We start from the raw sequence: 15230 nt of genomic DNA, 5'->3' as shown, positions 1-15230 counted from the left end.
CTGAGCGTTCCACGGCAGGTAATGCACCTGTGACGAGCTGAGCTCGTCATGAGCACAGGAGCGCCGTGCCTCATGACGAGCTCAGCTCGTCATGAGCATGCAGGCGCTGTGCGCGCCCCCCTCCCCCCCAGCACAGCCGGAAAATAACCCCCGCAGCGAAGGGGTTAATGGGCAAAAGTTAGCTATATCAATAAAAATAAGAAAATACACATTAACAGATGAAATATGATACATAACGATAATGGGGCTTATCAGCTGCTGTGAGCAGCAAAGAAAGAAGGAGAGACTACGACAGAAGCATTTTTATATGTTACTCGTGTTGTGTGTAAACATTTTGCATCGCGTTTTTTATTGTTTGCTATAAATTTCTACTAGGTATTGCTGTTCGTGTTTTTATTGGCTGGTGAGCAAACAGAAAAGAAAATCCAGCTTAATCAGAGCCTCAGGTTATGAAAAGATTATGGGTAATAATAGCTGCAAAACTAGTGATTCTAAGCATGGAGCCAGAAATGAGCACGTTCATGGTCCTAAATTGTTACTCTAGACGTTTATTACAGCGAGGAATCAGATTTTGTCACTCACAAAGAACTGCCTAAAATAACGCAGGCTGTGGACAGAGCTACCAATTTTGGAGGTGGGGAAACTAGGTTTGAGCCTCGGCGTCGACTCAATGACAGAATCCTGTGATTTTGGGCAAATCACGTAATCTCCTCGTGCCTAGTACAAAATGAATGTGTCCTTGCGTAACTTAATTGGTGCTCATGTAAAGCGATCCAATACGGGTTGAGATCGCGCTATATGAAACTACAAATAAAATGAAATAAATTGAGGGCTTCGCTGGTTGAACTATCAAAGAAGCTTGATTGAGAACTTGGGGTGAGGGTGTGCCTTAAACGAGGAAAGAGATGGGCGTTAAGAAACAATGAAATTAGCGTCCATCAAAAATACCCCGGGGCAAAACAGCAGTGCCCCTATGAAGTTAATTTGTATAGCTATGAAGAGGAGAGGAAAGGAGGAGAGGGGAGGGGAGACGAGAGGAGAAAAGTAGGGAATAGAGAAAAGGGGAACAATAAAGAGAGAAGGGAAGGAAGAAATTTAGAGATGAAACAAAAAGGAAAAAAGAAAGATAACGAAAGAATGAACACTGCTAATAAATAACAAAACGTGAAAGAAAGAACGAAACAGAAACAAGCCATGAAATAATCCAGTGAGAAGAATTACAATGGAAGTGGTTTAGCCGCCCTCCGCTGGTTGTCTGAAGAACTTGTACCACAAGAATAAATCAAAGCCCATGTGTTTCAATGGCCGCGAAAGTAAAAGTAATTATGGCAGCGATGCCTGGAAGGCCAGCGATGTGAGGAAGAGATAAAAAAAACAAGCTCTCGGCATTGCTGTGGCAGGGGCGGGGGAGCGCATACCTTTGCAGTCTGATGGGGTGGGAGCCTTTGAAGTCATGAGAGGCTCATACAAATGGTGGAATGGTGGTGTGCGAGCGGCTTTCTTTCAAGTCTGATGGGGGGGCGGGGAGCAAATGGCGAGTGCGCGCACGGAGCACATGAACTGTCAATAATCCGCATTCAAAAGCCCCTTGGTAAGCTTTCCTGGAGCAGCTCTCTATATCTCTCGCATAGCGATTGCTTACGCAATACGCTAGGCGAGACCTAAAAACTAAAAATTCGATAAAAGCATTCTTGGTCTCAGAATGCACACATTGCCAAAGTAGTCCCTGTCACTGAAGGAAGCTACTTTGTGCGCAGGTATGATCCTTGTAAACATCGGAAAGCCATCACCCATTTTGAAAAAAGACCCAGACATCCCTAAATTCTTGGCAGATGTGGTTCAGTCACTTGGTGAGCATTTAAAAATAAGAAATCTTGAGATTCAAACAGGCTGCGTATGGCAGACAGATACAGACTGTTAGCTGGTAGAGCTGGAGGCCGTGCGGTATCGCAGATGAAAAGTATGCGTCTCTGAATTGGAGGGCTTAGAAGATGTTTCCATGCTCATTCACAGAAATAGAAAGTTTACTGTGTCTGTTTCTTTGCATTCAGTGGTTGGAGCATCCAGTCTTCAAGAGGCATTCACTTCTTCGCTAATGTGCAGACAGGAATTAGAACCGCTACTCTTATACTGCAAGGCTGTAGGTTCTTTCTTCATGGTCCACAGGAACGATAGGTCACCAGTTGGAAGTGAAAGGTGGTTATCCGCATTTGCTGGTGAAAGGAGAACTGCTCCCCTATATGCCTAAGTCAGAGCTCCAAAACCCTCGAACCCCAACGCAGTGGTGGTATTCATAACCGCATGCCTTGATCCTTTACACCATTGGGGAAAGGCAGTAACCGGTGCCCATCCAGATCACTCCTTACTTCAGGAAACCATTTCTCGTACAGCTTGGTATTTACAATGAAAACTCTAAATGCATGCTTCTGATATCTTCAAGGAGGTAAAACCGGTGTGAATAACGGAGAGATCTGTCTTCTCTTCACTACCTGAATGAGATTTTTTAAGAGAAGAAAAATGAAAACTGATTTAAAAAACTCTGAAAGAAGCTATAGCCCAAGTACTAAGCCTCCCGTTATGAGTTCTTCCATTGTCCAGGTGGCCTAAGAAGGTAGGGTGAAGTCTTTGGCGATGAACTGTTCATTTCAATGCATGTTGCAACGATGCCAATCCCATCTACCTGGGCCTCCCTCTTTATCTGGGCAAACGTCTCCAACTGGTTGAGAACCAGGATGCCAGACTGATTCACCGGCAGCCCCGCTGGCAGTCAACTAGGCCCCTGTTAAAACAACTCCACTGGCTCCCTCTTGCTCAGTGAGTAAAATTCAAAACAGCCTGTATGGTCTTCAAATCTCTCCATGTCCGTAGCCCTCAATTTATCAACATCCTCCTGTCCAGGTATATTCCTTCCCGTAATCTTCGGTCTACTAATCTCCTTCTTCTGGTCACACCAACATTCAAACTGCAACGTCAGGGCAGACGCAGGTTCGCTACTCTTGCGTCCAGACTTTGGAATTACCTCCTAGCATTCAGGAAACACCTTAAGACCTGGCTCTTTTCATCAGCTTAGGCACTGTAGTGTAGTTCCTATATTCCCAATAGGCTCTGCGCATTGGAATAATATACTCAGCAGTGTAGACGTAAGACTGAGGTCGACTAGGTCTCTACTGACTATATTAGACTTAAGGTTTGCCAGCTAGCTCAGAGGTCACTAGAAACTAGAGTTTAACCTCCCTGGATAGACAAGAAGGGATTAGCTTCTGACAACCATAAAACATGACAACTTTGCTCTCCCTGAATAAGAGTGTATCTCTAGAGTCGTGTGAAAACAAAAGACAGCTATTTCACTCAGTCAAATGTGCGTACTTAGTTTCACCAGAATGCAGAGAAAAGAGAGACAGGCGTTTTCAATAAAAGGTGTAATTTATTGAGCAGTCTTCTTTCTCATACAAGAGAAATGAATTGCCACAATTGCAATACTCATAGTAAAGTAAAGTGCGTACAGTAAAAGGAAGATTATAAAATAATACTGTAAAAGCATTGATATGGTTTCTTAGCCATATGATACTTTAAAATAGATAAAATATATACATACATATATACATTGACTAATCGTACTCAACTGGTGCTTCTAAATACGCCTACCCCGGTGTACCTGACCTAAGCCTAATACTTGGGAAGGAGTAAGTAAGTAGCAGTTTAAGTTAAGTTTGTTTTGCCAAGAATCTGATTCAAGAATTCTCTGTAAGGGTTTAGTCAGCTCCGTACCTGGGTAATAGAAAGCAGGAGGTCTTGTATCTCTCTCTCAGGGCTCGATATCCCAGCAACCCGCAAGGGTAGGCTGGAAACGCCGGAGCTGGATTTTCTCGGCTGGAGAAAAAGACAGCGTCTTTCTCAGCGCGTCAAAGAGGAGGGGCAGCGTCCGCGGGCTCTCGCATCAGCTGGGCTCTCGGGCAAGTAGATAGCTGCTCTGCTCCAAAAACACCACCGTGTGTTTGCTTAAGGCAACGTTAGTATATTTATACCTGAAAGGTGCCGGTTTTGACGTAAGGTTGGACATAAGACGTCAATAAAGATGTCACTAAGAACTGGCCATTCTTACAGTGCTTTACAGGAGTTCTAGGACGAAATCAAAACAAAAGCAAGGGGGATTTTCCAGGTTGCTGGAGGTTTGGTTTGTTTTGAGAACTCGTTGTGCTTTCTAGGAGTCCGGGGAAGTAGCCTTGCTTAATGTGCTTAATGTGACATAAACAATAGTGTGGTTTTGTGAGGAGTGTGACTGAGTGTTATTGTACTATATGTTGTCTGTAAAGTTTTGTAAAAGAGTTCTATTCAAAAAGTATTACTATGTTTGTAAAAATAAGAGTTGTATATTGTATATAAGGTCACAAACTTAGTCTAAAATCACTTTGAAAAAATCTGCGGATATTCTAATAATAAAAAAATATAATCCCCCCCTTTTTTTCAAAATAAAATAAAAGTCAAACAGACATTTGTTGTCAGGAACATTTGTTTAATAGTCAGGTGTTCTATCTAGAACAAGCGAGTAAAAGGATTGGCAGCACATGTAATTTCAGTTGTTGTTTATATTGCTTGTGGCAAGCAGTGCTGTTGGGAGCCCGAACCCAGTAGTTTTTGCTTAATGTGACAGCATGTGCTATGACTGAATATGGATTTGATTATTATGCCGTTGTATGGATATTATTGATTATAACCGGACAAGGGCATAAAATAGAAATACCGATTCTGGTTCCTAGATAAAAACACTAAACCCACTCCACGAATTAATGTCCATCATTACTAAAAACTAAGCAATAGTAAACATTTAAAAGGTGCATGTGTATACCAACCCACCCCAAAATATATTATTTGCATATTATTTGCATTTGAAATGGTGTATGCGAAATACATGAAAATGATTATAGGTACTGTACGTTTTTTAAGCAGTGTAATCATTCATTTAAAAAAGATGCATATATATATCAGCTGAATGATTTGCGAAATTTACACATGAAATGGCTCTTAATACAGAAAAGAAGGGCGAGACCATTCCATCACATATAAATACAATTATTGTAAATGTGCTAGAGGCTGAGGTAATATATTGTCTCTAGAGTTCCTAAAAGTAGAAGCTCTGTTCTCTAAGAATAGTTCTACTTTAAGCAGAGAGCAAGTGCCAGAAAAAAGTAAATATTTTGGAATTGAGAAAAATCATTTTGCTTTCAGGGGAAGAAGAAAAAATAGTTCCAAATATTTTCTGTAGCTTTTGTTTATCAAAGCCGAAGGCCTAATTCAGAGTTCAGTGAAGGCTGTGTGCTTGTTTGCTTAAAAGTTATTCTTTCTGTTCAGGGGAGAACATCATTTCAGACAGACTCGCAAAAAAGTTGTCCACCGCTTCAGGTGGGAGTTCGACCAACTTTGAAAAAACCGCAACTGTGCAGTCACAGAAGGTCGTACCTGGGTGATGCTGCTCTCATCTCGTACTTCACCACCACCTAATCGTAGTGTAGAAGTCTCAACGAATGCCGTCATCAGGATGGGTAGCCGCTGGGGACAAAACAATGCATGAGCCGTTACAGGACTTAGCAAAGTGTCTGTATCCAATGGTACTGCCGATGGTAGTGTAAGACAGACGTCCAACACGCATTCTTCTCCGCACAGCATACATCGAAGCACAGGTAAGATACAATTCTGCCAGATGTTTATGTTTATGTTTGTTTTTTGGATTTGTAATGCGCAACAAATACCCGGAGGTGTCTCGGCGCAGAGGATTTATACAGTGACAGTGAATGAAGAATGGTACTATTGATCAAAGAGCCATGTTTTCAGCTGTTTTCGAAAAATACAGAGGGTAGGACTGGTCTTAATGGTAAGAGGGAGAGTATTCCACAGTCTCGCCGTGGCTACCAAAAAGCGTCTGTCTCCCCAGGCAACTGTTCTGGTGCGAGGAAGAGGAAGAAGGTAGTTGGAAGCCGAACGGAGAGACCTCGTGGGGGTATAGATCCTGAAGGCATTTATCAGAAATTGAGGGCCTGAATTGTGAATAGCCTTATACGCAATGCAGAGGGCCTTGAATTTTATTCGGCTCCTGACTCTGAGCCAATGCAGTTGACGTATGGCCGCAGAAACAGATTGATGTTTGGGAATAGCAAGAAGTGCTCTCGCTGCTGCATTTTGGACTAATTGCAGTTTGTCCACAACCTGTTGTTGGGCATTTATCAGGAGGGCATTGCAGTAGTCCAATTTTGAGAATATTAGTGCAGTTATCAATGTTCTTCCTGCAGCCGGAGGTAGGTAGGGGAGAAGTTTTTTAATTTTCCTAAGGGTGAAGAAGGAGGATGAAGTCACTGTATTAACATGATGGATAAATGTTAATTTTGTGTCAAATATGACTCCAAGGTTCTTCACCTTGGCAACCGGAACGGGAGGGGGGCCAAAATCAGTGGGCCACCAAGTGTCAGACCATACCGGAGACAGATTGCCAAAGGTCATAACCTCTGTTTTATTAGAATTTAGTTTTAGGCAGTTCATAATCATCCAGGAGCCTATGGCTAGCATAGCCTCCTGGAATCTAGATGCCACTGCCAACCCATTTTTATGGACCGCCAACACCAGTTGGGTGTCGTCTGCGTAGGTGGTCAGATTCAGCCCATAAGTTTTAATGACCCTCGCCAAGTCCGACACGTAGATGTTGAAAAGTGTCGGACTTAGCGATGATCCCTGGGGCACTCCACAAGGTAGTGAGGATGTGGGCGAGTAGAACGAACCAAGTTTCACAGATTGGGAGCGGGTCTAAATGAAAGAAACCAGGTCATATTCAGATCTCTTAGCCGGGCTAATCCAAGGACTAGTTATGCGGTCCCAATATCGTATAGCTAGGATCGTTTCTTCCATCGTTGCAGGAGTCTTCTCTGTGACTTGGCTTGTCATATCGAAGCAGAAGTATCAAAAATAAAATGCCTGCTACGAGTCCCAACAGAAGTGGTAGGCTGCCAAAGACAGAATGGACAAAATTAGGAAAAATGCCCAGAACTGTTTTGAAGGGTGTTAACAGTCCCGAAAAAATTGTCTTAAATACATGTGGGATACCACTGGTATCAGACATATTTAGGATTTGGCTTAGCATTTCTGCGAAATGCAGGGGGCAATTTGTTGATAAAAGTGTATGTATCTCTGCCGTTGTCCTTGCAACTTGCAGATCATACGTTTCTTTTGATGACGTCAAGGGCACAGTTGTCTGCAAAAGAACAGACTTCATTCTGCTTAAAGTATCAATTCGAATAGAAGAGATATTCAAAAAGGGCCAAATTTTCGCCTCCCTCTCTGGAGTATTGTTTGGATACAATACTTTCATACAGTTAGTGACCATGGAACTAACGCTCACTAGATAAGCTTTTCCTGGCACCATGCCACAACATCTGTGGTCCACTATTAGAAAATAGCTCCCGTTAGAAAGCCGTCTAAAGAATGGCTTTATTCGTGTTGCAGGTGTGCCATGCTGGTGACATGAAAGGTTATTTGAAGTCCCCTCACAGGCCCCATGCAAGTTAATACCTTGACACAGAAGTATACCACTTAGTGATCGTTTACAATTGTTACCACTAAGAAATATATTCTGTTCCTTTTCACTATAACATGTGTGTGTATAAGGTAATTTACATGATGACTTAATGTACCCTTTACCCAACCTTTCATACTGGCCTGCTGGTATATACTCTTGACAGTATTTAAATTGGAAAGTCGTTATCGGAATAGTTATGATTCCGTGTATTATCCATTCAATGACAGGTCGTTCTGACATTGTCAATGGTAATCTCTAAAGTTTTTCAATGCTCCGAATCGTATACTCTGCTCCTTTTTGTGCCAAACTGATTTGTGTATCAGTAAGGTTAAAGATAGAGAATTATGACGTTGTGTTGATTAAACGCCATGGTACGTAGCCTGAACGCAGGTTTTGCAACGTCCAGCCAAGCTGTACAATGGAACGTAATTGGGACTGACCGTGTTGTAACATTAGTAAGTCCTGCTCTATTATATCAATAGCAGATGATACAATACTGTTCAGTGAATATATTCTGGAAGACAGAGTCATTAACCCATTGTCCACAACAGAAAGTGATTTTTCCAAATGAATACGATCAATTTCTCGTATTTTCTCTGCTATTTCAATTTCCGTTTCTTTCCAAGCTTCGTTGTAAGCTGCGTATATACCGGCCGCTATGAAACGTTTTTTACGCTGTTTGCGTGGTCCCATTATGAAATCACGCAAGTCAGCACCGTCTTTAAGTAAAGTCAAGTGTTGCTTAATTTCTGCCAGTGTGGATTTTTGTAGCCATTCGAGGCAGAGTTTTCCTACACTGTATGTTGTAACTATCCCTGGATGTTGTCTCTGGAAGTATCCAGGGTCTGGCCTGGTCAGTTTGAACCCCTGTATTTTGTTCAGGAATCTATCTTGACAGTTATTTGAGTCTGTGGGCCAGATCAACCATTTTTTCTAATCGGGATGTGTTCTGTTTTGGTTAAAATTATGGGATACGTCTATCTCAACATCTGTAGTGCTATTACTGTCAGGTGTTGGCTTTGGAATAGACGGTTTGTTTAAGTCTTTAATTTTGGCTAGGCCAAGACAGGTTGTCTGTTGAATTGTGTCATTCAAAAATATAATTTGTTCTGGGATCATGCAGGCTCTAAATAAGGATTCTATACCTTGGACCTGCCAATCTTTGGTGCCCCAGATGGGTTTTGTTTCAATGTTGTTTTTCCAAAAATCAAAACCAAATGTAGTCATTTTTTCATAAAATGTTTCTGAATAGATTAATTTAGTATTTGTCAGCATTGTTTTCACCCCTGTCTTTTCTAACAGTTTGAAATAAAACGTTTCTGCTTCACTTGTGTTAAACCCTGAGAAGTATGGGAATTTCTCATAAAATGTTTTCGAACTACCTTTTGGTGGAGTTGCACAATGTTCCCATTGATTATAATTTAAAAAAATTCTAGGTTGAGCAGATTTATGCAAATAATGGTGTGCAAAGTGGTTGTAGCAGTACATCTCTTCATAATTAGATGAACCCTGTAAATAATCATGTTCTGTAAATTTTGCTGACATAACTAAATCTGACATCATATCATTAATACTTTCAAAGTCCCAATCATCAGAGAATGTGCTCGGTTTTACAAAGTCACTTAATGAAACCTTAAATTGGTGTGGATACTTCAAGAGTTCGACCGGGCCATAGATTTCGTAATCCGTTTTGTCCCAAGCTACCCCACCGGGTATTGGATTGGCTATAACATTCACTGATGATAGTTCTCTTTTCTCGATGTGAGATGACTTGTGTGGCTTTAGGACCAAGTTGATGTTCTGACTTGCTGTGTCCATTGTACTATATTTTCCCTCAATGAATTTTCCCAAACAAAGAACCATGATGAGCCAAAACAGGAGGAAAAGTACACCTAACACAATCCAAAATTCAATCCATGGAGAAATCAGATAGGTTTCTTTGAGTTGATGAAAGAGTTCAGTTACTTTGTCTTTAAAAGTTTTTTGTTGTTGGCGTTTCTTCAGGCTCGCTTGGATCCTCAGAAAAGTCATCAAAATTGATAAAGTAGCCAGATGCAGTTCTGTCAATTGTTGGAATCGCTTCCGGATTTTCATTTGCTTTTGGAATTTTCTTTGTTTCATTAGCATAGTCTGTGGCTACATCGTTGTAGACAGGTGTTTCTCGACGAACTGTTGCAATTTGGGTTTTAAGAGGCATAAGTTCCATGGCATTGTGGAATAGTCCTTTTTGATTTACTGTAGGTTTATCAAATGTGATTAGTCTCTCAGTTTGAACCTCTTGTATTGTAGCAAACTTTGGTGTTCTGCTATTTCTTGGGAGTCCACTTGGCCTACTACTTATTATTGGCCACATGATTGTGGTTTCACCAGGTCGATGGATACAACTTGGTTCTCCTTTTTACCAGCAAGGGGCGGTAGTACAACTGATCTTGTTCCGTTGACTGCTAAGACAGGTACTGTTTTCTGTAAGAAGGCCCAAATTCCTTCTTCACCGTGATTTTCTCTCTGACCAGATCCCCAATCTTTGGAATCCAGACAGGCCTTGCTGGGACAGGTGGTTTCTCTTCAGTGGCTGTTGGCTGCTGTTTTAGCTTTGTGTTGCTCAGGGCTTTTCTTGTTTCATTTAAGTCCTGTAAAATAGCCAAACGATCTTTGATATCAAAGCATTTTTCTTCTACCACTGAAGTCTGACTATCAAGGTCCTGAATATGCATTCTAGTCCCGAACAATAGTTCGTACGGACTGAAACCTTTAAGAGAATTTCTTGGCAGATTGTTAAGACTACGTTGGACACTTGTTAAATGTTGGACCCACCCATCACCCGAACCTAATACCCTCGCCGTTATAGATTGCTTTATGTCTCGGTTTTTTCTTTCCACAATCCCGTTTCCCTCAGGATGGAAGGGACAAGAGTTCCGCAATGCAATGCCCATGCTGGTCATGGCCTCCTTATAAGCTCGAGAGCTAAAAGCAGGACCCTGGTCAGAATGTAGCATGCCAATTGCGTGTTTGCCGATATGGACTCGCAAATCTTTTTATAACAGTTCTGGCGTCAGCAGAGCGCTGGTGTCTACATTTTAAGTGAAGCTAGTCTTAAAAAATATAAACTGGGACGCATTTTTCCTGTTTAATTTTGCGTATAGATAGCCTTATGCTTTCTAATAGGGGTATCCTGGCACTAGGCTGGTCCGGTTCATTACTGCGATCTCGATTGCAGTTTGGACAATCCTTTGCAAATTTGTAATTTTGCAGGCTCATCCCCGTCCACCAGTATTCTGATTGTAATTCTTTAAGAGATTCCTTAATCTCTTGGTGCCTTAGACCCAAACCCATGTGTGCTGCTTCAATCAAGAAGACTCTCTTGTTCGTGTTTGGAATTACTCTATCCCCCACTCCAGGGATTCGAGCAAAAGGAACGGAGTTTGCATCGATTATGTATGTATAATTGAGTGGATAGTTCACGGGTAGTGCTGCACAGTCGCCTTTTGAAGACGTTTTTACCGCCAGCATGGTTTCCCCGTCTATGTATTTTTCTGAATGCTTTTTTGTGGCTACAGAAGCCGGGTTAGTTGCTTCCGCTGTGGCTGTATCAGCCAATGAATTCCCTGCAACGTGAACGCCATCACGCTGATGACTCAGTGTGTGTATCACGTGAGTCTTTCGTAGTTCTTTCTGCAAAAGAACTACCTGTTCCCAAAGCCATTTATGCTTTATTGTGGCACCGGTGTCATCTTTGTAACCATTTTGAACCCAGTTCTGCAAGTCATTTTGTAAGATTTGACGCAGTAATGCGAATCGCACACTATTAGTGTGGGGAATTCGCGATCGGCATTTTCGAGCGCCATCTTTAAAGATCTGATTTCAGCTCGCTGAGTTGAACAGTTTCCCAGTGATTCAGTTTTTGTTATTTTAGGTCTGAATTTACCACAGCGCCAGCGACCTTTAACAATCGCGCACGCAGATTTGTAGGATTTTTTCTCTACATCGTAATGTTGTGCAAATCTGTCCATGTAGATTACACATGTGTACTGTTGGAGAGGTAGACTTTCGATTGGCAGAGAATATTCTTCTTCATATACTAGATCTTTCAGTTTTTTCATTTCCGGGTCAAAATAGTATTTCACTTTTTCTGTAGCAAGAGAATTTTCCCATTGTATCCATCTTGGATCTAATGCCACGGTAGTTAAATTGCGTGGACTTGTTAATGCCTCAAAGGCTGATTCTGCTGTCAAAACAGTTATCCTTTTGCCTTCGGCTTGGGCTCTTTCTTTTGCTACAGCTGTTTGAACCGCATTTACATGTTTTCTGTAAGACTGAATGTTTTTTCAGCTTGTGTGTACAAATGTGATTTGTAAGCTATTGGTACCGTTTCTCCCTCATTAGAGGTCAGGTACGTGAATCCGCATCTTCCTGGGATGACTCGGATTACAAGGTTGCGTGTGTTATCGCGAGTTTGCAATTTTGTTTTAGCTAACATGTCTGTTTGCAATGATCTCAAATTTTCTGTGTGTTTTTTAGTCCAATTGATTGGTTTGAAATCAGGTTTTATTAATTCATAGAGAGGTTTAACCCTCTCTGCATAATTTAGAATGTAAGTTCTTCTGTAATTCAGGAAACCTAGTATTGATTGTAAGTTCTTCAGCGTTTTTGGTGCTTGGAGTACAGCGCATTTCTCTACGAAATTGTCTGCTAGGCTTTTGCCTTCACTTGATAATTCATATCCTAAAAACAGGACTGTTAGATGGGCAATCGTGACTTTTTAAAGTTGAATTTGTAACCCTCTGCTGCGAACCCAAGTATTATGGTGTTCACTCTTTTCAAGTGAGTATCCAAGTCATCATCTGTGAGATAGATGTCATCGACATAAGATAATGCCTCATCATCATATATTTGTAGTAACTCTGTTACTCTTGCTAAGAATAATCCTGGGCTATTCTTGAATCCCTGTGGGAGTCAACAGAAATTTTCTGTGAACCCATTATTGAAAAAGCGGTCAAATACCTGCTTTCAGGTGCTATATTTTGACAAAAGAACCCATTAGAGATGTCTAATGTCGTTTTGTATTTTTTGCGCACGATATTATTCATTAGTGCTGCACTGTGTGAATTTTGTACTGCAAATGTCTTGCAACATGAGTTAAGGTGTCTGTAGTCCAAAACTAGGCGATATGAATCGTCTGGCTTGGAGACAGGAAACAAAAGGATTGTTCATTTGTGAGGTGCATGTTTCAATCACCCCCTGGTATTCAAGTTGATCTAAGATCTCCCTGACTTGTTTTTTAGCTTCTTGCTTAATTGGGTACTGCCTTTGTGCAGTTGGTTGACATTTTAACTGGATTTTGTGAGGAGGAGAGTCCTCATCCCATCCTACATGATTTTTATATAATGCAGGAGCTTGGGCTACTGCCCACTTTCTTGCAAGTGTATATTTTTTATGAATTGGAATATGATTTGAGAAGGCAGGCATAATCATTTCTTCGCCATGAGGGCACTCCCTGACAAACTCTGGTGGCCAGTCTTTCTCAGCTAAAAGGATGTCATAGCCTTTGGAGAGATTATCCCAAAATAGACCCCTTACTTTCCTACTCTTATCTCCCTCTATACGTAATGTTATTTCGTATATTTTATGAGGTTTGCTAATTCTGGTATCTGCAGTTTCCACCTGAATGTATTCATTCGTGTCCACTGTCTCCAGAAGATTCATCAGGATCTTGCGAGCTATGGTCACTTCTGCTGCGCTGTTTAGCATTGTCTGGGCCCACTCTCCGTTTTTCAGTTGTGTCCTCAGTATCCTCGGCATGTTTGACTATTTTATGGCTGGCTACCTTCTTTCTTGGAAATTGTAATTTTTTACTTTGATGAGCAGGTTCCTTGTCTTTGGACTTGACGTGCGCTTCCCTGTGTTCTGACCGTCCTCTTCTTTCCGATTTCTGTGAGGAAGTCTGAAAAGATCAAGAGGGACGTGTATCAATATCTTGATATCTATCAGGTTTCTTCAAATTATCCCTATTTCTAAGGTTGTATCTTTTCTCAGAGGGCTCCCTCTGGGGAGACATGTGTCCTTGGTCCGGAGATCTTTCTCTCCGACGAGGAGACCTTCCTCTGGACTGGAATCTTTTTTCTTTGGGAGTGGATTGTTTATTTCCATCCCAGCTCTTTTTTGGAGTATTTAGATTATTTTTAATAAATATCTTTTCAGGATTTTCAGTTAGTTGGGGATTTACTGGTTTCCCACCCAAACTATCTCTTCCTAGTTCCTCATAGGACTTTTCTATGATTCTGGCAAGTTCAATTGGTTGGTCTGCTATATCGGTTTCTTTCAATTTCTGGTGGATCGCCACAGATGCTGCTTCTCCTTTTATGTTGGCTAATAATATTGCCGAGACCTGCTTGAAGTCTTTCAGTAGTTTCATACCCAGAGTTAAAGCAGGTTCTGGACCGTATTCATTTTGAATCTGTCTTAGCACATCTGGTATTATCGCCATATACGGAACACCATGTGTTTTTGTGTAAATGGAAGCAAAGACTGTGCCCCAAGTGTCACAGTCCTCCACATGTGGTGCGATCCCCATTGGAAGACAGATAGTCAGAATTCTGTGTTTCTCAGTAGGGGTAGTATCCGGAAATACTGCCTCTATTTGAGTGATTTTTTGTGCTAACCAGAATGGAATTTGTTCCCGTTTTGCAGGTACTTTACCCAGACATGATTGTATGTTCTGTGGTGTAATTTTGTTTGTGTTCCCCTGATGAGGGGTCAGCTGTGGAATGTTAATAGCTGGTTGGACTGTTGAAGTCCGCATTACACATTGGACTAATTGTCTATGTATTTTAATTAGTATTTTTAGCTGGGCTAAAAGTTCTGGTACTGACATTTTTTCAATGTCTCGATGTGGTGTGTAGCTGGCTAGAACCGGCCACGTTGCTCCTGGTCTACCTAGTGGACCGAGCCTGGTGATGTGATTATTATGTTTTAGGGCGCCTTTAAACCAGAGCAGGTGCTCTTGGTATTTTAATGGGATTTCCACCTCCTCGAAAGGAGTGTACTCTTCCGGAGGATCCTCTATTTTGTAATAGTGGAAGTCGTGTGTGACAGCGTTTGCTGCTGGAAAGTTTATCCATGAATAGGATACCTCTGTCTGCCGATATTCATGGGCCTCAATTACGAATATGACTGTACCACCTCTCGATGTTAGTCAATTTTCTATAAGTTTAAGGGTTATAGTTTTCCTTATATTGACCGGAATGAGTATAGCATTTGGGTCGTTCTGCAGGAGACTTGTGTCATCCGCTAGGAGTTGAGCTGCTATTCTAGCTGCCTCCCTTTCGTCTTCACTTTCTGACATCTTACTGACAGAAAGGTTTTCGTTGCAGATCAAGTTTCAAGGAAACAAAGATTAGGTGCACAATATTTTGGAACACTGTATCCTTCAACGTTGACTAAACCAAAAACTATACATAGAAATCTCTTCCTACTAAGTTCCGGCGGATTTTAACCTTTTACCCACTCCAGACGTCTTTTGGAGTATTTACGGGAAAAGGGTCTGTGTGAAAAAGCACGACTGAGTTACTCTAACGTCTTGCGTTAGATTTATCGCCTTACCAAACGTTGGGCGCCATGTAGTGTAGTTCCTATATTCCCAATAGGCTCTGCGCATTGGAATAATATATTC

The 15230-nt window shown here is 41.5% G+C and overlaps 1 long non-coding RNA gene across 1 annotated transcript in view; it reads left to right on the top strand.

Moving 5' to 3' along the window:
- Positions 1 to 5559: 5559 nt before the first annotated feature.
- The window catches only part of LOC144821905 (uncharacterized), a 50491-nt gene continuing 40820 nt past the window's right edge, over positions 5560 to 15230 (top strand). Inside the window, exon 1 of the long non-coding RNA XR_013608496.1 lies at positions 5560 to 5678. This is a non-coding gene — a long non-coding RNA (uncharacterized LOC144821905). The remainder of the gene's footprint in view (positions 5679 to 15230) is intronic.

This window comes from Lissotriton helveticus, chromosome 2_2, assembly GCF_964261635.1.
Source record: "Lissotriton helveticus chromosome 2_2, aLisHel1.1, whole genome shotgun sequence".
Taxonomy (NCBI): domain Eukaryota; kingdom Metazoa; phylum Chordata; class Amphibia; order Caudata; family Salamandridae; genus Lissotriton; species Lissotriton helveticus.
The sequence above is the reverse complement of the archived record's forward strand: the minus strand, read 5'-3'. Positions and strand labels throughout refer to the sequence as shown.